Below are 20,562 nucleotides of genomic sequence, written 5' to 3'. Positions count from 1 at the left end.
AGCTGACTAATACAGGTGTCTTTATATCTCACTGAGGGAAAGTGACAGGAAAGTAAGAACTATTTATGTCCAAGGCTCCAGAGGAGTCAACTAGATTCTGGGGGAAAAGAAGGTACAATGCTGGCCTCTCCATGCAGCCTAGTCACCAACACTTGTAGGGCCCAGGGCAAGATCTAAAGCACTCCCTCACCTATGTATCTATATGCTGTGACTCAGATAAACAAACTATTAAACAACATGTGTGTCTTGTCCCTCAACCTGACAATTACACCTTTACAATAGCAACATAGGAAAATAACTGAAACTGATTTTTAGACAACCAAGTACCTGCAAAATGTGATAATTCCTATTATTAGAGATGTTTAAGTGTTCTGCTGGTGGGTCAGCATCTTCAGTAGACTGATAAAATGTACATAATTAATTAAATATTATATGTTTATTCCCTAACATTTATTTCTTTCATTTCTTTTTTCTTTTTTTCAGACAGAGTCTCACTCTGTTGCCCAGGCTGGAGTGCAGTGGTGTGATCTCGGCTCACTGCAACCTCTGCCTCCCAGGTTCAAGCGATTCTCCTGCCTCAGCCTCCCAAGTAGCTGGGATTACGGGTGCCTGCCACCACGCCCAGCTAATTTTTGTATTTTAGTAGAGACGGGGTTTCACCGTGTTGGCCAGGCTGGTCTTGAACTCCTGACCTCAGGTGATCCACCTGCCTCAGCCTCTCAAAGTGCTGGGATTATGGGCATGATCCACCGCACCTGGCCTATTTATTTCATTTCACATGTCTTTATAATCAAAGCTGTCACATAAAGTGCATTGCATTGACTGTAATACCACCTGAGACAAGACAGTTTTTTTATTAATTTCAATTTCAAAGAAACACTTTGTTCAGGCAGTAGTGAGCAGAATTATCAATAAACAGATTTAAAGTAGTACTTAAATTTGGAAACAACACATTAATTTTACATATCATCTTCAAATCGAAAATATTACAAAATTTTTTAACTTCATCCTATAGATTGCTATTACTTATATTTCTGTTTTCACCATTTCTTAAAGCAACATCTAAGTAATACATAAATATCTAAGGATATGTGAAAAATCATTTTCATGCTTTATACATGTTACATCAAACCCACCTATATACAAATTCAAGAATAATAGCAATTGTATAATGTTACAAAATATTTCTCAGGTAACATGAGCTCACCTATTAAGAACACCAAGCTAATTCACTGGTTCATGAGTACCCTTCCAAACCACAAATTGGAACACAAAGAGAAGCAAGAAGATGGATGTTTGGAACTATTGGAAAATGGTAATTCATACTGCAAGAATATATTGCCACCATATCTGAAAGACAGGACAAGTTCATTAATTTATTCTTTCTCTTACTTCTCCTAAGCTGTATCCATCTCCAAAAACAAAAGCAGCTAATACTATTGACAGATCAACTATAATATACTTGGGACATACTTGTACTAAAATATTATTCACTGTTGATCTGAAATTCCAGTTTAATTGGGTATCCCTTGTTTTTATTTGTCAATAATAGACCCACAGTCTTTCATGGCATTTGGACTGTTATCTTTTGCTTTGAGGCGCAGAAGACAGAGTCCTGGAGAAGCATTTCCCTGAATGGTGTTAGTCGCTACAGTGGATATTTTAACATCTCAAGGTGCCTTTGCCTGTGCCCAATGATGGGTCCCTGAAGTCAGAAGTGCTCATCTGTTCTTTAAGGCAGGCTCACTTTCTGCCATCACAGGGAGCAGTCGTTATGCATACTCCTGTTGCCAGCTCTCAGTAAACCAATGCCATTCTCTTTTATTATTTCATTCGTACACATCTATTGTGTACACACCATGAGCCAAGCACTTCGTAAGGCACTTCCAGTGAGAAGGAAGAAGTCAGGACACCGCAGATATGAGTGAGAAGGAGGCTACTGACCGGGCGCAGTGGCTTACGCCTATAATCCCAGCACTTTGGGAGGCCAAGGCAGGCAGATCACTTAAGGTCAGGTGTTTGAGACCAGCCTAGCCAACATGGTGAAATCTCGTCTCTACTAAAAAACAAATACAAAAATTAGACAGGCATGGTGGCACGCACCTGTAGTCCCAGCTACGCGGGAGGCTGAGGCATGAGAACGGCTTGAACCCGGGAGGCGGAGGTTGCAGTGAGCCAAGACTGTGCCACTGCCCTCCAGCTTGGGTGACAGAGTGAAACTTCAGCTCAAAATAAAAAGGAGCCTACCACACAATTATTGACAGTCTATCACAGAGAGTAAGAACATCAGCCAAAGGTGGCATCTGCAGAGATCAGACAGGGATGACGTCATCTCAAAAGGGAACAGCCCCTAATTTCACCTTAGATGTAGATGGGTTTGACAGAAAAACAGGAAAACAAAGGACCGTGAATGTCCCATTGGAAGACATACTAGGAAACTGTCATGGAGCAAAATTCACACGTCTTAGAGATAAAAGTTGGTAAAACACAATTGAAGCTATTTCTTGTTAAAGCACAATTGAAGTTATTTCTTGTTTTCTTCAGTAATAGAAAAGTTGGACATTTTTCTTTAAAGAAATCAAACGCAATTATCCTGTGAAGACTCATAACACTAGCCAAGGATCAGGTTGGTCGCTTTCACGGAGCGGGAGTTTCGGCAGCTCTATTGTTCCAGCATTAGTAATGCATGAGACCTACCCCTGAACACTGCCAGTTAGGGAAGCTCTGCAGAGATCTTGCACTGTGCCACAGATGGCCTTGTGCTTTTGGCAATTAAGCTGGAAATGCAAAACACGTTTTGTGGTTCAAATAATCTCCAGGAGACAGTTTCCTGGAAGTTTTAAGTCCTATTTCTCATATCACCTCCATCTAAATTGATGATTTCTACGACCTTTTCATCTACTTACACTAGTATGCTGTACCTATTTTTATTAAATGGTTCCATTACATAAGCCATTATGGGCTAGCTCCTTCTTGTTGCTAACCTCATGAGCCCACCCCACTTTCACATCAAGGATAGCATTCCTCAAGATGGAATTTGTTATGTTATCTTAGATCTATCTAAGATTTTCACAAATCACTAACACTTAAATATCAGAGACAGACACCCAGAATTCTACCAAAATCGTTGTGTACCCTCACATGAAGTGGTGTATAGACTGGTTCACAAGACAAGGAAAAAATGGAAAGCACTAAAAAGCAGGAAGAAAAAAACACAACATTCCAGAGGAGAAATTAGGAAAATTTTAAAATGGGTAAAAACTGGGGAAAGGATGGAGAGTGGCTGGAGAATGCCCTCTCGTGCCAACAGTCATTAAAAGACACAGCAGAAGAAGCCGTCATGGGCAGCACAAATCAGCCCCCATCCCACTTTTGAATCACAGAGAAGTCTGCAATGTCAAACGATATCCTTGTAATGTGTTATGAGAATTCTATCGGACCCTAGCTAAAGGTAGAAATGAACAGGTATTTATGAGAACAGCATCAGGGAGAGAACGTGGAGAACTGCATCACTACGTAGTTATACAAGTGAATTGTCTAATACAATGATTAGAGTATTCCTTTCCGCTAGTTTCTACCCCACAATAGTTACTGTATCTGAGTTCTAAACTATTTTTATTTTATTCCCTCCTGTCCAATACTTGGCATTCACCTAAGCAGTCAGGAACATCTGCTGTATTTGTGACAATTATTCAGAAGGTATAAAACAAAATTATATGCAGCATGTAGCAGTGACATTTGATTGCAAGGGAGAGAATCCAACTAGAAATGTTGACTCACTGTGTTACCAAGCATCGTGAAAAGAGGCTGACGTTAGCCGGCGATAGGCCAGTAATCATATGCCTACACCATATTAATTGCAGATAAGCCAAATTGCATTGCTAATTTCATTTGCATTTGCATTATCATTGTGTATTAATTACTACAGTTAGGCCACCAAAGACTAATATCCAAATCTGACAGCACCAATTCCCTGGATACATTTTATGGTTGCTGAATGATTATTGTTCAACAGTTTGCTGCTTTTGACAAACACAAAGCAACACAGGCTTCCCAGACCTGAAAGAATGAAGGAATAAATGAAAGAATATCAGGCATGGTCTGATCCAGAGTTCCACTCCGGCTCCAGGCATATGGTCCTTGCTCAAAGATAAAACAGCCATGTTTCCCAGGAATTTCCCTGTTAATGTGTGCTGTTTGAAAAGAGGTCAGGGTCAACTAGGTATGGGAAATACCAGGCTAAACAAACATGGGCCCTATTGCAGACCTTCTTAGAGCCTTTAATATGTTATTATACATTGTGACTCTCAGAGAGGGAATAGAGTTTGCAGCATTCCCTAACACTTACTTGACCGTCTAGTCCTTTTCCTCACTGCAAATCTTTTGGAGTCGTTGTTTCCCAGGAATGCACTTTTGAAAAAGCTGAATTTGCATAATATAACTGTAACCAGAACCATGGGCATTCCATAAAAGTAAACATAAGTCATATGCTAGAAACATTCTACTGTACTTAACAGAAACTCATAGTCACCAGTCCGCAATATCCAGATAACCCTCCTGTCTACATTGTGAGTCTAATGTTCCCCGGATTTCTGCAAATTACTGGGGACTTTCATTCTCCTGGACACTTCTGGCCTAAAGCCCCAGGTTCCAGTGAGCTAGGAATCTATGGAACATCTCTTTTTCCCCGCACACACTGTCTCCTTCCAACCTACGTTAAGTCAAGTATGCAATCCTCCTCCATTCCTAGATTTCCACCAAAACCGAGCAACAAAATAAACAAATCCTCTCATGAGGCTTGTTCAATTCTGCGGAGGCATTTGGAGGTTATACTGCAGCAATGCAAGCAACCTGAAATTGCATCAGACACACTTGTGCTTTCTTCTTTCAATGCTTTATTGAAATATAATTTACATATTATAAAATTCACCTGTCTAAAGTAGAGAACTGAGTAGCTGTTAGTATATTTACAATGTTGAAACACTCCTGTTCTTAACTTCCTCTATAATTTCTGACCAGTTGGGCTCCAGTTTTCTTCCTCTCTTTCTCTGTATCTCTGTAACCCTCAAATTCAATTTCTTTTTTTTTTAATTTCCATAGGTTTTTGGGGAACAGGTGGTGATTGGTTACCTGAGTAAGTTCTTTAGTGGTGATTTGTGAGATTTGGTGCACCCACCACTGAGTATATATGTGCCTTTGCACCCTCAAAGGCATATATATATACACATACATATATATATATACACACACACATATATATACACATATATATATAATGACAATAAGGCAAACAATTGACACTATTTGAGAAGCAAGGTTAACAAAGACACACACACACACACACATATATATGTGCCTTTGAGAGTGCAAAACATAAGAATGACACAATGAATGGACTAGAGGGAAAGGGTGAGAGGAGAATGAGTGATAACAGACTACACATTGGCTATATACATATATCTATATGACTACTATTCAAATTCAATTTCTTTCTTTTGCAACCCTTTGGCTTTCTTGTCTGCAGCCAAACCCATGCCCTTTGAATCCCATCTCAACTCCAAACAGCTTGCCCAGGTAACTTTCTAAATAAAGACAGGGCTCTTCCTGAGAGACATTCAGATGTCAGACATTAAAATTAAAAAAACAAACAAGACATAAAAATAAGAATAAAGACTTCCTTGCACTGGCCTCTCCCCTATGGAAGCCTCTCCATGACTTGGACCAAATCGCTTCTGGCTTCTGCGTTAGCAGCCCAATGCCCTGCAGGGAGTCCCTGATTGCTGCTGCCCTTGCTCATCCTTGATGCAGGTGGTCATTTCACCCCTCCCTCCCTTTGTGAGTGTCTTTATATAGTGCTCCTGACCAGAATGCAGCAATATAGCTGCTTCTCACTGCCTGCCACTGCTCAGTCCATCCCTTCCACCTAGTTATGTCCTTCAGATAAAGTTTCCATAAGACCCCAAAAGAAAGCCTGGTTCAGACTCCACAGTGATATCATTCTGGCCTCTATCCCAAAAAGCAGGGAAGATGCCATCCATCATTCAAGCATGAGTAACCAATTCCATAGAGGAGGCAAGTTCAGGGTTTCTGTTTGGTTAAAGCCATGGCCATCTCAACAGCCATGGCCCAAATATTTTTAAACAAAGTAGGGAAGGAGGAAAAGAAATCAGAGGAGAAATAGTAATGGGGTTCAGGATGCTGCACAATGGGCTTTGGACAGGCCAGGTCAGATGTGGGGTAGAGGTAAAGGGAGAGCCTCAAACGTCTTCAACAGCCACAGAAGCTAAAGAAAGCACAGGAAGGCCTGTCCTTCAGCCCCCTCCCTAGGGATTTCCACTGGTGGTGAGTAAACAGCTCAACTGCAAGATGTAATTATGAGTTCACTGTTCAGGAGACACCTAGAATTCTTTCCAGAAAGGCAACTCTGCCAAGATTTTACCCCCATGTTATCACCACCATCATACTAAGCTATCCACATTTGCATTTGACCCACAGGCTCCCTGTATTCTGTGTGTGCTCAATTCCTCCATGTTCTGCAGAGGCCATCTAAAACTACGTTTTATTCACTTCTCACCTTGCAGCATATGGTTTAAGGAACTTCAGCTTTCTTGTGTGTTTCATCACAAATCTTCATGGTTTAGATCCTAGGAAAATCTCCCTTCAACACTAAGATCAAATAGGTGGAAGCTGTCAACATGCAGTAAAGTAGCATTGAGAGGAAGCCAAGGTGGTGTAAAGGAGTTCCTTGTAAATCCACAGTGTATGTACATCATGGCCTCGCTTCTCAGAAAATGACAATTAGGCAAATAATTGATACTATTTGAGAAGCAAAGTTAACCAAGACACGGGAGTTGGAAAGGCGCCTGTACGGATACTGCTGGCCCCCCACAATAATTCCATATTTGACGGGCATGCGGCAGTCCAGAAAACAAGCACATTTTCTTCTTTACAGCTGGGCAGCTGATTTGCAAATGGGCCTTTATATCTCCAAATAACAAAATAAACACGTGTTTGGATTGTAAGGCAATGCCATATCGTTATAAAACATTCTAAGTGCTTGACTCTCAATTTCTGAGCTTATCTTGGAGCAGATGGTCCCATAGAATGTGAAAGGAAGAAATGTATAAAACTTCCAGGTCATGCCCCAAAAGAGGAGCCCATGTTCTCCCTTGCTCCTTCACACTCCCCTTCTTGTTGACTAGAAAGCAGCTTGGCCATGAGCCACCGTGGACCACGCAAGTGTGACCAACATGCTAGGATGATGGACAAACAAGACAGAAGGATCTTGGGCTCCAGTGACTTCCCTGAGCAAATCTGCCATACCAGCTTGAACTTTTGCACTTCTATCTGGGAGACTGTTACACTGGTCGCAAGGGCAAATCTATGTTCTTAGCAATATGTGAACTCTGGATCAAACTATTTCGGGGGTATCTGTACAGACATGGATGTCTGAGCATACACACCAGCACTGAAAGTATATCAAAGTCTAAACTGACTCTATGTCTCAACATTTGGGCAACACGCTTTTGAAATTCTGATTGGTTTGGTACCTTAGTAAAAACAGAGTGAAAAATTGACTGTCTTTCTCTCAATGTGGGGACAGGCCAATGTCTCCCGTGAGCTTTGCCAGCCATTTCACAAAGACATACCTCAGTAATAAAAACATGTGATTATATGTATCCTAGAAAACAATATTCAGTAATAAAGTGGCATAAAGGAGTATATGTTTTTTAGGGATTTAGAAGGAATTTCATAATAATGCTTATATAAAATAGTGAAGCAAATTTAGAGAAAACAGCACCTTTGCAAATGTTTCCACCATTGGCACACTGACCATTGACAAGATTCAAAAATGTGTTAGATTTGGACTGGACAAACATTGAAGTCAATTTAAAAGCACTTTTTTTTCGGTATTTCAAAACAGTGAGCTGTTTAAAAAAAAGTCTTTAAAAGAACCCTATTACATTCACAATTTAATAAGCTCATTCATTTACAACTGGTTGTTTTTTTTTTATCCCTAATGTGCTTTTGTTAAGTGATATCTCATTTATTTTAAGCCTGGAATAGACCTTTCTCTGCATTTGAGCAGTCCAGGATGGAGCTACTGAAAGAAAGGTCTGTGACCAGTGAGATCCAGGAAGTATTTGTAACCAGTCTGCATCAAGATAAGCACAGAGACTGGAAATTAAGTACTTAGAAAGTTTTATAGCAATATAATATAACCATGACATCCAAATGCATGACTGACTTTCTAATCATTAGTTTTCATCGTATTTTACCAAAGCATCAGTTCTCAACAGATTGGAATTTTTTTTTAAATGGCCCTTCACCAAGATAGCAATGGTCTAGTAACCAACTTGCAGATATAAAGACCAATTTACAAATTTGCCTGCAGCTTTCTATGCCTCCAATCACACACAACTGATATCAAAACTTCTTACATACACAAGCACATTGCACGAGCTAGTGCCCACAATAAAAACAAAGCGAGAACTTATTCACATATTATTGCCACCTGACCATACAGCAAGACTGTTTCAACAGACACATTTGCAAATCATAGTTTTATAATAACATAAGAATTGGGCAGTAATTATTTTTATAAGAGAAACCAACTTGTATTTGTGTGTGTGCATGAGTATGAGTATGTGTCTCCATCATATAAACAATAATCGCCCCCATGTCTTCTCCATTTTGTCTTCGATTCTGGTTCTTAGGATTTTCTCCAGGTGTTAGTAGCTACACCTCTGGAAAGGGTCTTTTGTTAATACCAAAAGCATTTTGATTTATTTCTTTGGGAAAAAAAAAAAAAAAAACAGAAATGAAAGCATGCCCTCTTTTAAACTGGAAAGCTTTATTTTGCCCCTGGAGAAAAGCAGCCTGGTTAAATGTCTCAACTTATTGTTATTATTATTTTATTGAGCAATAAACTAAAGTGTGATTGAGCCACCAGTGACTCGGATATATTGTTAAGCTTGGAATCACATGGTTGAATGACTGGCTGGCCCAGAACGTGGGCGATTCAAATGATTCAGAAGACAAATGAGGCAGGAGCAAGAATGTCTCACACCAATACAAACCCAATTAACGTCAACAAAATCCTGCAAAATTTATTGTTGCTTGGCCTCTGAAAATGGTGGAACCAACTCTTTTCCTGTGCCTGCAGGGCAAATTCATTAGATGGAAAACGGCATTTTGTTAACCATGAAGTTCAGTAACATAAACAAGGAGTCAGTGCCATGGTCCTTGAGACACCTGCAGAGGGTCAACCGCAAAGGAGGGAAGGAAGAGAGAGATGCTGATCTTGCTTTACAATGCCCATGAGTAGTGACACAGTAGGTGTTTCATAAATAATGTCTTCTTAAAGTCACAGTCCAGGATAAAAATGATATATCTGACTGTCATTCAGTTCGTTAAATAATGATCATATATAGAGAGGGAAAAGAGAGGAAGGGAGGAAAAAGAGATTGATATTTTGCCTGCAAGTTCACCAAAGGCTACCATGTTGGTTTGTGCTTGTTTTTTTGTTTCAGTTTCTTAAGAGTGATTCACTTGTGCTGATTCAACTTGAACCATGTTTGCATCAGATGCTCTTAAGCCCACAATTGACAAATCTAAGAGTGGTCATGAAACAAAACAGACCTCACTGGCCCCAAAGTCATCGAATCTACAATTTTGACCTTTATGCTATGTGCCCACAGAACTGGACGACACTGCTGAATTCATGTAACCCTAAGCGCTGTGAAACGCTCCGTCACTGTGCTATTTGACAGCAAGGATGGCGCCACTTCTGAGATAACTCATGCCGCAGAGCTCAACAACATACGCCTTGTTCAAAGTAGAGATGATGGGCGTTGAAAGGGCCATGACACAGAGGGCTTTTGTGTGATCAGACTTATTCTGTGTGGGGTAATAGGAGTGTCGTCTGAAGAGTGGTTTGGCTGGATAAGACCACGAAAAAAAAAGTACCAAACAATCAAAAAGCTTAATCATGGATTATCAAGAAGACCATTTTCCCACCCACATTTGATTCTGAATTCAATCAAACCCTTAATGACTCATATGAGGATTTCAGGGTGTTCTATCAAAAATCTGCTGAAATAGACCCAAAACACAGAAAAATATTAAGGTGAAATATTATCAGTACCAGAAATATTATCAGTACCAGAAATATTATCAGTACCAGAAAAAGTATCTCCAATACTTTTTCTCAGTTTTCAGTTTCTTATGATTATGATGATGATTCATTTGTGCTGATTCAACTTGAACCATATTCATATCAGATGCTCTTATGCCCACAGTTAACAAATCTAAGAGTGATCATGAAACAAAACGGAATTCAGAAAGCAGGAAAGTATCTCCAGTACTTTTTCTCTTATAAAGAACATACCATTTGTTGGGTAAGCTACTGAAGCTAGATGCAGCCCACTATGGAAGCAGGAAAAAAATCTACTTAGTCACTGAATGAACACTTACCATGTGCCTGGCATGGTGCAAGGCTCATATGGTGGAATTTATTTCTTCATGCTTTTATTTTGTTTCCATCTTTAGTAGTGATCAGAGCTATGAAGAAAATCTTGGAGGGTAACGAAACAGAATCACAGAAGGGAATTTTGTTTCATTTAGAACTGGGAAGAGCCTATTTGAAGGACGGCAGTCATGTGAGATTTAAAAGATAGTGTTTGAGCTACTGTGACTCCCAGTGTCTTTTAACTTTGTATTTTTACTGAGACCCACAAAAGAAATTCATTGGTGACTGCTGGTCCTGGATTTTTAGGGACAACCAAGATTGACATGTGATTAATTTTCTGAAGACAACTAGATTCTGGCCATGACAAGGGGCTTCTGGGATGAAAAGCTAGGACCACAGAGGACCAGGGGGGAAAGTGGGAATGAGACCAAAAACACCAATGGAACCAAGAATCAGTGAGGACAGAACAAGAGAGAAAGGAGGGTCAGGGAGCAGGCAACATGGCCTCTAAGAAGTTCAGGTGCAGAATGAAGGACACTGGGGGACTATCTGTCCGTTAACCTGCCTGGAGCCCTCTTCGTATTCTCCTAGACACCTGAAACTATACTGCAGCGTTTTTCTTTGCTGATTTAGATGTTACAAAAAATGTAGAGTTTCACTGCTGGTTTTTCTCCAGACCATTTGTGCATTCTTGCTCCGAGCACCCCAATCCATAATCATTGTCAGCTGAGACCAAACTAGCTGCTAAACTACTTACCAATGTATTCAGTCTCCACGGCATCGATCCCGGCAGAAATGCAGATCAGCTTTTCCAGGGCGAACCTCCCTCCTGAAGAAGTGGGTCTAAGCCAGCAACTGCCGCCTGGAGGAATCCTGGAGTGCCCCCCGGATGTGTTGGGTCTTGGTTGTCACATAGTGCCTTTGACACGTCACAGTCAGGGGTCCGTAATCTGCTGCCTCCAGCAGTAAGATAATGATGTTGTAGTTTCTCTTCTCTTCCTCTTGCCCACTAGAATTTACTTGGATCCTAGCGAATAAAGACGGGAGAAGGGAAATCAGTCCTGTCCATCACCTACTAGCGTCTACCACCATTTTGGAATAGCTGGGCTCTGCAGCTGTGTAGACGACAAGGTGCATACCAGTGCCACATGAGCCATGTTTCAGGACCAGCCAATGGTCAGGGCACACAGCGTAAAGTGAGAGAGAGGAACCAAGGCTGGAGGGCTCAGGGCACATGCCGCAAAACTACAGACACTAAAGGGATTGGAGCCCTGTTAAATAAAGCGAACCCTCTTTTCCATAATTTCTTTCTCTTTATATCAGCTTTGGCAATTGTCCCCACGACAAGAAGGAGCCTAGCTGGGGCCACTCTGCAAATTCATGAGGCAGGGGAGGCATCCAAGCTGGGCATATGCATGATTATTACAGGAAGAGGAAAACATCTGAACTATTTAGCATCTCACAGTTCAAATGGGGCGATTGCTGAGATACTGGTGTGGAAGAGACAAATGGGGTGGGGAAAATTTTCTAATCTTAATAAAATCTTTTTGCTTTTTCCAGTAAGTAAAGGAGTGAGTGATGACGTGTCTGACCCTTCTTTAATATCATCAACTGGAGCGAGAAAGACCTGAAAGAAAATATTTAGAAAAAGAGTGTTCATATTATGCCTTGCCTGTGCTATGCCTTAATAAATTCTCTCATTAGCAATAAGCCAATTCTATATAAACAATGTTTTCTCAGCAGGCAACAGCAAGTTAATAAGGTACTCTTAACACTCATTAAAGCTCACATGCTTCAAGAACATGCTTAGAAATATTGTGGGTTTCCTGGCTCTCGGCACACATTTCAATGGGGAATAAATGGGTGCATGGAATACAGTGAAGAGCAAGTTCCTTCAACAAGTTCTGTCTTTTCCTGCCACTGCTCAGTAACAAAGGAAGCAGTGAGTAAAACAATTATTTGGGCTTTACCTGGAAACAGGAAAAGACCAGACATCTAAAATTAGAGAAAATGTACATGTCAGAGGCTAATTCAGAATTTTTTAAATGACTTTTTTGTTACTCTGGGAAGATGTTGTAAGTTTTTTTTGTAAACAAATGTCACTTTTGAGGCAGATGGAAAAGTAATCTAAATTTAGAAAATGTAAGTCATTATTAATTGACCTTAGTTATAAGAGAAAGTTTTTTTCAAAGATCTGCTAACTTCAACTCCAAACTGGACACAACCGCTTCCTGTAACTTACTTCCTTTAACTCCCCAATCAGCTACAGTAACTCATATTTGAGATTGATTTTATTTGCCTTTAACCAAAACTTGTTAGAAACAACCTGCACAATTATTTCTCTTTCCTCATCCTATTTGTTTTTGGTACTTCTGTGGGAAAATGTGACCAGTGTTGGCAAAACAACACAAGAAACACCTCTCAATTGTTTTCTGGCATTATTAACTTGTTACTGTTACCAGCAACTCTGCATCTCCACAACTATCAATAGAGTTTATTGCTTGTTTCTTTACTTAGATTGATTGACATTGATAGGGTGAAATGTAATGACTTACAGTCAGTATTTTGGAATAATAAAAATTATTAATTTGGAAGTTCTTTGCAATATTCTATATAGTTCAAAAGCCAACATCTAAAAATGTATACTGCATGGAGAAATATAACAATTTAGTTTCAATTATAAATTAAATACATGTAAACTTCTTAAATCATTCTTATAATTGGCAACTGTAAATCAGTTGCCAGGATCTTTCAAGAATATTATTTAAAGCCATATAGTATAGAAATGTTTTCCATTGATTAAAAATAGATGTAGATAGAGATTCCATACTAGATGCTTACTCACATCTTCATTTACCTACTTTTTCTTTCTCTTATGAAGCAAAACTGTTTTTACAAAATAGGATTGTTACTCCCAGGCTCCTCTAATGACTCATTATGATCAAAATGACAAACTTAGTAGCTTTAACTTTAATTGGTTTGATACAATCAGTGCTTTAAGTTGGTAAGTAGATTCACTTCTCCATATATTTCACATGTTAAAAGGTTACTTTTATTTTTAATAAAAAGAAAATAATTGTGTTAGTTTCAATAAAATTACTTCCTTTTTCCTTTTCAACTTCTGCATTCCTTCTTTCATTTGATGTTATGTACACTTCCGGTATTGCCAACATTTTACAGTTTCAGTGCCCTACTGTGAACATACTTATTTTTAATTTGAAGCAAATTGAAACACATTTTAAGAGTTGAAAGTTCACATTCTCCTTTCAAAAAACTCAGTGCACTTCAGTGTGCCACAAAGTCAGAGCTGATTACCACTGAGTTAGCGGTCAAATTATTTGTATCCAAATTAGGATTTCTCATCTTTCTTTCTAAAAATTGTCTGTATTCTGAAGTTTTAATAGGAAAAAAAATCTTATTTTTATGATTGTGTTTCTGGCAATTAAATAATTTTTGAGCCAAAGGGATACTTTGGCTCAAAAATTAAGAATAAGAAAATCGAGCTCTAATACATATAATTTATCACGTGGCAAACAAGAAAAATATAATACTGAATTAACTGACAATTAACTCATTAACAATATTCCCTTGTTCAGTGTCTGTTATGTTGTTATTGGGAATCCAGAAATGCAAGTCTATTGAATAGAATTTTTAAGAAAAAAAGTTAAGTTTTATATTCTACTCTGAGATGTTCTGGCTGTACTGTCACCTGTCCTAACTGAAACAAGGGTATTTAACATCACTTTTAATATAAATACATTTCATTGACATTTAAGTTATTATCAAGCTGCTGAAGAGCCTAAGAGTTGTTATTCCTTTACTTCAAAAGAGAACATTCCCAGTGATGATGTGCCCAGCAACCACACTCATGTGGTTTTGATTTTTATTCCTTCTTGTCTTTATAATTTTTACTTTGATTTCTTTCATATGGACACAGAATGACTTAGCAGTGTGACTTTTTTTCTAATTCATTCATTTGGCCATTCTAAATCTTTCATTAAGCATCTGATATATAGTCATGTAGTTTATTTAAATAACTAGGCAGTAGTGCAGGATACTGAAATTAATCCCAGCTGCATCACTACTTAGCTGAGTGACCTTGACTTTGACCTTGCTTAACCTCAATTACCTCACCTGAAAATGGGGACAATAATAATGATTATATAGGATTATTCAGAAGGTAACATGAGATAAACATAATTAAAGCACATTGCCCTGTGCCTAGCGTATTGTAAACTCTCAAGAAATAGTAGCCACTATGAAAGATAAAAGTGAGTTACTAAAAAGCTATAAAATTATATGAATTTAACTGTAGAACTTACTAGAAAGGCATTCATTATGTAAAAGAAATCTTAGAATGGAAAAAGGAGCCTCAAATATTAACATGAGTGAAGACAATAGGGACTGTTTCAATATGGCCAGAGTAATACTGACATGGAGCCAGTATACTGATATTTATGACATTAAGCCCTTCTTGTCCCACCAGAATTCTGGGCAGCTCTCTGGGATTGAAATACATTCTGAACTTACTAAATGAGTTGATAGGCCCCACAGTCAAGTTACCTTTGAATCCTTAGTTGTGAAAAACTTGGTGTTGGAGCTCCCGGACTGTATAGTTTAGTTAACGCCTCCCCTGTTTTGCTGTAGTATTTTTTTCTGAATTATTTGTGCTTTGTTACTTTCCAATCACATATAACTATGTTTATTTTACTCCTCCCAATGGATGTGCCATGATACAGTATTTCTTTACTAACAAGCTTTACATCTTAAACACTTTTAGGGTACCATGTACCAAGGGAAAGAAGTACTTTCCACTCATTTGCCTTTTAGCATTTAAGTTTTCTTCTTAGCTATGTATCAAGTAAGAGCATTTGGTATATCCCAAGCCCCAGAACGGGTAATGAGTTCTTTTATTTAATTTAAAATATTTGCTGCATTTGTTTAAATATCAAATAAATCATTAGTAATTTACTGTTCATTACATATTTCAACCAAGAAGAAAAAGAAAAACAAGTATGATCATATTGTGAGGTTTATATGATAAAGAGTAAACTGAACTCTTGATTTACCATAGAGAAGTGTTATACAGAAAGCATGATCATCCATCTCCATGGGTAAGTTTTTTGACTGTTCATAAAATTTGCCAAGCTTTCCTCACATCATTAAGGTATGAGTCAAATTCTAATGCAAGAAATCACCTGTTTTCACCTCAACAATTTTATCCTGACTTTTATTTACAGCCATGTGAATGTCTTCCAGTCCCTACGTCTCTCCTCAACCAGATTAAAAAAGAAAAGAGAGAGAGAGAGAGAGAGAGAAAAAAAAATCCCTTTTACTGCATCCCCACAAAGCAACTCATGAAGTTCATCATCTGTGAAGGACAGAAAAGACAAATTAACAGTCAGACTGAAAAGGGAACAGGCGGCATCTTGACGTCTCACAGAAGCAGTTTTGGATATGCTTCCTTTCATGGTTCCCAGTCCCAAGTGAAAGTTCCCAAGCACCTTCTTAAGCGAGTTTCATGTTGTCAAAGTTTGTCACAAGTCATGTGTATTATGTCAGTCGATTTTTTTTAAGCCTAAACGAAATTAATAGCATCATGCATGACTTACAATAAACCCTAATGAAACGTTCAGAACTGTTTAAAAAGCTGTAGCAGGTTTTTAAGGAAATTGGTTGCCTGTATTTACTCTTTGAATTAAGTGTTAAACAGAATAACGATATATAAAACCCGGGTTTCCTGTAACAACAATAATTATGATAACTAACATCTGTATATGGCTTTACAGTTTGCAAAGTGCTTTCTCATACATTACCTCATTTAGCAGAGTGGAAATGTTTAATGATCCCAGTTCCAAACTGCCTTTCATTAATAGTATATATATTATATTAATAAGCACATTCAGAAGAAACTATCTTCATAAGCACTCTGCTAAGTGTGAACAAAAGGCTGATAAAGAGATGCTGAAATCCAATATCAACCCCATAAATCAAATAAACATCAAATAAAATCTGTCAAACACTTCATAACATTGTGTGCGTGTCATCAAACTCAAGGCAAATCCTGCTGTGTCACCTCAAAATGATGAAGAGAACTAAGGTGTGAGAGCATGCTGTTAGAAGTTTCATTAAAGCCTTATTTACTAGTTCAGAACGAATTTACATTGATCTTTTAAACTATTGCTAACCACAAGTGCATTAAACCTAAACAGTCTTCATTTACTGAGAAATAAATGTGTCAGCAGAACCATGACTTTTGTCCAATGTTGTTCCGGCATTTAAGGCATTTAATTCACAAAGGCTCAGTGTTAAGCTTTTTATTGCTTGTTGTGCTAAAGCATGTTCATTTAATTGCAAATATATTTCCTTCCTGCATCATTATCAAAATTGTTATCTTAAGGAAATATTGTTTTTAAATAATCTGCTGGAAAACCAGTGTGGTACGTGGGCTTATTCAGAATAATTGTTTCCTGCTACAGATGGGTTAGCAATTAAGTGGTAACATTGCTTAAACAATTTTAAAAGGAGGTGAGGATAAAAGGAGTTGGATTGTGCTGATCCGAGTTATAAGAAGCTCCGGCATTTTTGCGGAGTCAACATGCACTCGTGGCTGATTTAATCAATACCTCACTGTTTATGTTTTTAAAGAACTTTGTTATTGGTTCCAGGGCCTAATCTAATAAATAAGCGATTGCAATGTATTGTATAATTTTGTGAGATGTAAATTATGTCAAAAGTCACCTTAGTCTTTCTGTCTTTGAAATGGAGACAAATGTCTTGAATTTGACTTTGACTTTGACCTTTTCCTATATTAACTTAGGAAAAGACTTGAATTCAGGCTTCAGATTTTAAAAATCCCGGTAACACTATTATGAGGACACCCATACTAAAGACAGAAAATTAGGGGGATACGATTTTAAATAAGAAAAGAAACGGCAATACCTGACTTCACATACTCCAGAGATTACATGCATTTCTTAAAATTGTTTTTCAGTAGCTAAATACAACAGACATGAGGTTTCCATTTCAGTGGGTGAAAAATTATTGACAGTACTCCCACTAAACCCACACTAAATAAGTTGCTTCATGTTGTCCATTACATGGGACTTTAAAAAATGCTCACTAAAAGATAAATCCTTTGCTTAATTGTATTTAAATTCAAGAAAAGAGCAACTCTTTACTGACGAGATGAGCATAAAGGCACTTTTATGAGTATTCATTATTCCTGGAGCTACTTACATTGATAACTAGAAAGCAAACCACAATAAGCCAAGCTTCCAATGGGAAGCAACCAAGGTAACCCACATTTCGATATCACTGTCCAGCCAAAAAAAATCCCAGAAACTGACTAGATATTGTTCTATTTCAAAAGAAGTGAGGACTCCTTCTTGTCTCTATTATGACATGTAATTGTGTCTCAGTTTATTTCAGGGGAGAAATAATTTAAAAATGAATGGCAGTGCGAGACTCAAAATGGGTGGGCCCCTGCAGGAGACCAGTGAGCAATTAGCCACATCCTGCACAGCCAGACCGAGTGACACGGGCAACACAAAGGGATAAGTAAGAGACAGAAACAGGTAACCACTCCCTGCCTTAATCCACCAGTCTGTGCTCTCAGGGAAATGCCCTCTCTGCCATGGGGATCGGGTGCTGGCAAGGGGAAGCATGGCATTCTGAAGGTACAGATGGGACCCACCCCAAGCTTCAATGATGCATCTTAAACCTGGACTGCTGTGCAGCCAGGAGGGCATCCGACTTGTCTAGGGCATTTTCTATTCTTTCCCTGCAGAGCTAATGGGGCCAGGGGGGTCCAGCAATGGGATGGAAATGGATAGCAGCCATTAAATAGGTACAAGAAAGGGATGTCCGTGTTGGGAAGTCGGCTGCATCTCTGAATCCTTTCTCTCAAAGAATGACGGTGTTACCTTGACACGATATGGACATCCTCCCAAGGCTTTGCACGCATGAATCTTTTAATATGTTCTTCTCTCGCCGCAACCTTTTCCCGTTGTCACCCTCCTCCTCTCACAGGTCCCTCATCGTTATAAGTATTGCAATTCTGGAGCACTTGTGTGCCCTTCCAGCGGCTTCGGGGCTCCTCTCTCTTCCCTTACCTTCACACACCTCCCACCACTTTCTTTTTCAGCAAACGCTACCTGTGGTTTTCTAGCAGTTTCCACCATCCATTTAGGTACTCCGAAGTGTTGGGTTATTGTTTTAAATGCCTTCTTGAAATCAAGACCAAATTCCTTTCTGAGGTCAAAGCTCAGCTTTATTCTTGGCCACAGTGACCTAATACTCAGCAATCTTCTGCCCTCCATAAAAGCAAATGGCATGCACTAAATTGTGCTGCATGGTAGTAACCCTTCGCTGATCCAGAACTGCAGAAATGGTCAGCTGGGTTTACCTTCTTTTGGTCTGTTCTTACTGTAGCTTTTATAAGACACCAAGTACAGTCACCCCTCAGTATCCATATGGGATTGGTTCCAGGACCCTGAGGATTATTTGCAAATGCTCAAATCCCTTATATAAAATGGCACAGTATTTGCATATAACCTACACACATCTTCTATGCAGTCAAGTGTTACTTAACAACTGGGATGCTTCTGAGGGATTTATCGTTAGTTGGTTTTATCAATGGATGAACATCACACTGTACTTACACAAACCTAGATGGTATACCCCACCACACAACTAGGCTGGATGGTACAGCCTATTGCTCCTAAGCTACAAACCTGTACAGCATGCTACTGTACTGAATGCTATAGGCAACTGTAGCAAAATGCTAAGTATTTGGGCATCTAAGCATATCTAAACACAGATAAAGAACAGAAAAAATAAGATAACATAATCTTAAGGGACCACCTTTATACATGCAGTTAGTTGTTGATCAAAAAGTCATTACAGGGTATATGACTCCACTTTAAATCATCTCTAGATTACTTGTAATACCTAATATAATGTAAATGCTATGTAAATACTTGTTACACTATATATTTAAATTTTTTATTATTTTTTACTATGTCATTTTTTTCTAAACTTTTTGATCTTCAGTTGATTGAATCCATGGATACAGAACCCACAGATATGGAGAGCTGACTGTATATGCATTTTTTTAAGTTTGCATTCCCCGAAAATTCAGACACATTGCTTCTTTATATCACCTTCTATCTAATTCTTCTTTAAGAAAATCTTTGTTAAACGAAAATGTAGGGTCTCCTGGAGATGTTAGAGGGCAGAAAAATATCTGAGTACTTTCAAAAGTACAGTAAAGTTTCATTAGAAAACCTAAAACATTGTATGCATTCTTTTTATGAAAGGTAATATCGATGCTGATGTTCAAGTTTCTGTCTTGATATCAACACAGAAGTCTTGGACTCATAGCTGGCAGAACAAATCAGATTGGTAAATGTGTTTTATTTAGCATATGCAGCCTTCTTTATTTTTTTTCAGTGGATTTTTGACTGCCACACTTGAAAACCTGATGGCCTGACAACAGCGACAACATTCCCAGAGAATGACTGAGCAGTCATTGTCCTCCACAGACTCAACATGTGCTTTCCAGGTTTTCAGAATCCTAGCCCACTTATCTTGAATACAGAACCCATGCAGGGTACTTTTCAATCCTTCATCAATCAACTTTTTAATAAATTAATACATTATTTGTGAACCAAAAAAATACATTTTTACTCATAAGGGGTTCTAATATTCTAATTTTTCAGTGTGCTTTTATACACATTTCCTAATTATTCCAACCATCTCACAATCCAACGACTATACCTATTTGCTGTTTTTCATAGATGAGGAAACAGGGTTGGCTCCTTTGCAGACCTGGCATATGACAGAAACCATGAGCATCCATCCAGGGCATTGAATGCTAACCTCATTCAAGCTTTGCAAGTCAAGGGCTGAAGAGTCATGAACCAACCCAACTGTTCACAAACAGTGCCCTTGTCCTGAAAATTATGCCGTGTGGTTTAAGCACAAGAAACTACTAGCAGCAGCATCTTTAAATATTTACAAGCCTCTAATATATGCATGTGTTTATGTTTTGGTCAGTTTGTCTAATTGGTGGGAGCTTGGTTTTTATA

General features: G+C 38.6%; 1 protein-coding gene across 3 annotated transcripts in view; it reads right to left on the bottom strand.

Moving 5' to 3' along the window:
* The window catches only part of RUNX1 (RUNX family transcription factor 1), a 1,096,070-nt gene that overhangs the window by 775,502 nt on the left and 300,006 nt on the right, over positions 1-20,562 (bottom strand). For all 3 annotated transcript variants that reach the window (XM_055279612.2, XM_055279615.2, XM_055279616.2), the window contains exon 2: positions 11,229-11,498. The gene's annotated coding sequence lies outside the window, so the exon portion shown is untranslated. The remainder of the gene's footprint in view (positions 1-11,228; positions 11,499-20,562) is intronic.

The sequence above is a fragment of the Symphalangus syndactylus genome, chromosome 5 (genome assembly GCF_028878055.3).
Source record: "Symphalangus syndactylus isolate Jambi chromosome 5, NHGRI_mSymSyn1-v2.1_pri, whole genome shotgun sequence".
Taxonomy (NCBI): domain Eukaryota; kingdom Metazoa; phylum Chordata; class Mammalia; order Primates; family Hylobatidae; genus Symphalangus; species Symphalangus syndactylus.
The sequence above is the reverse complement of the archived record's forward strand: the minus strand, read 5'-3'. Positions and strand labels throughout refer to the sequence as shown.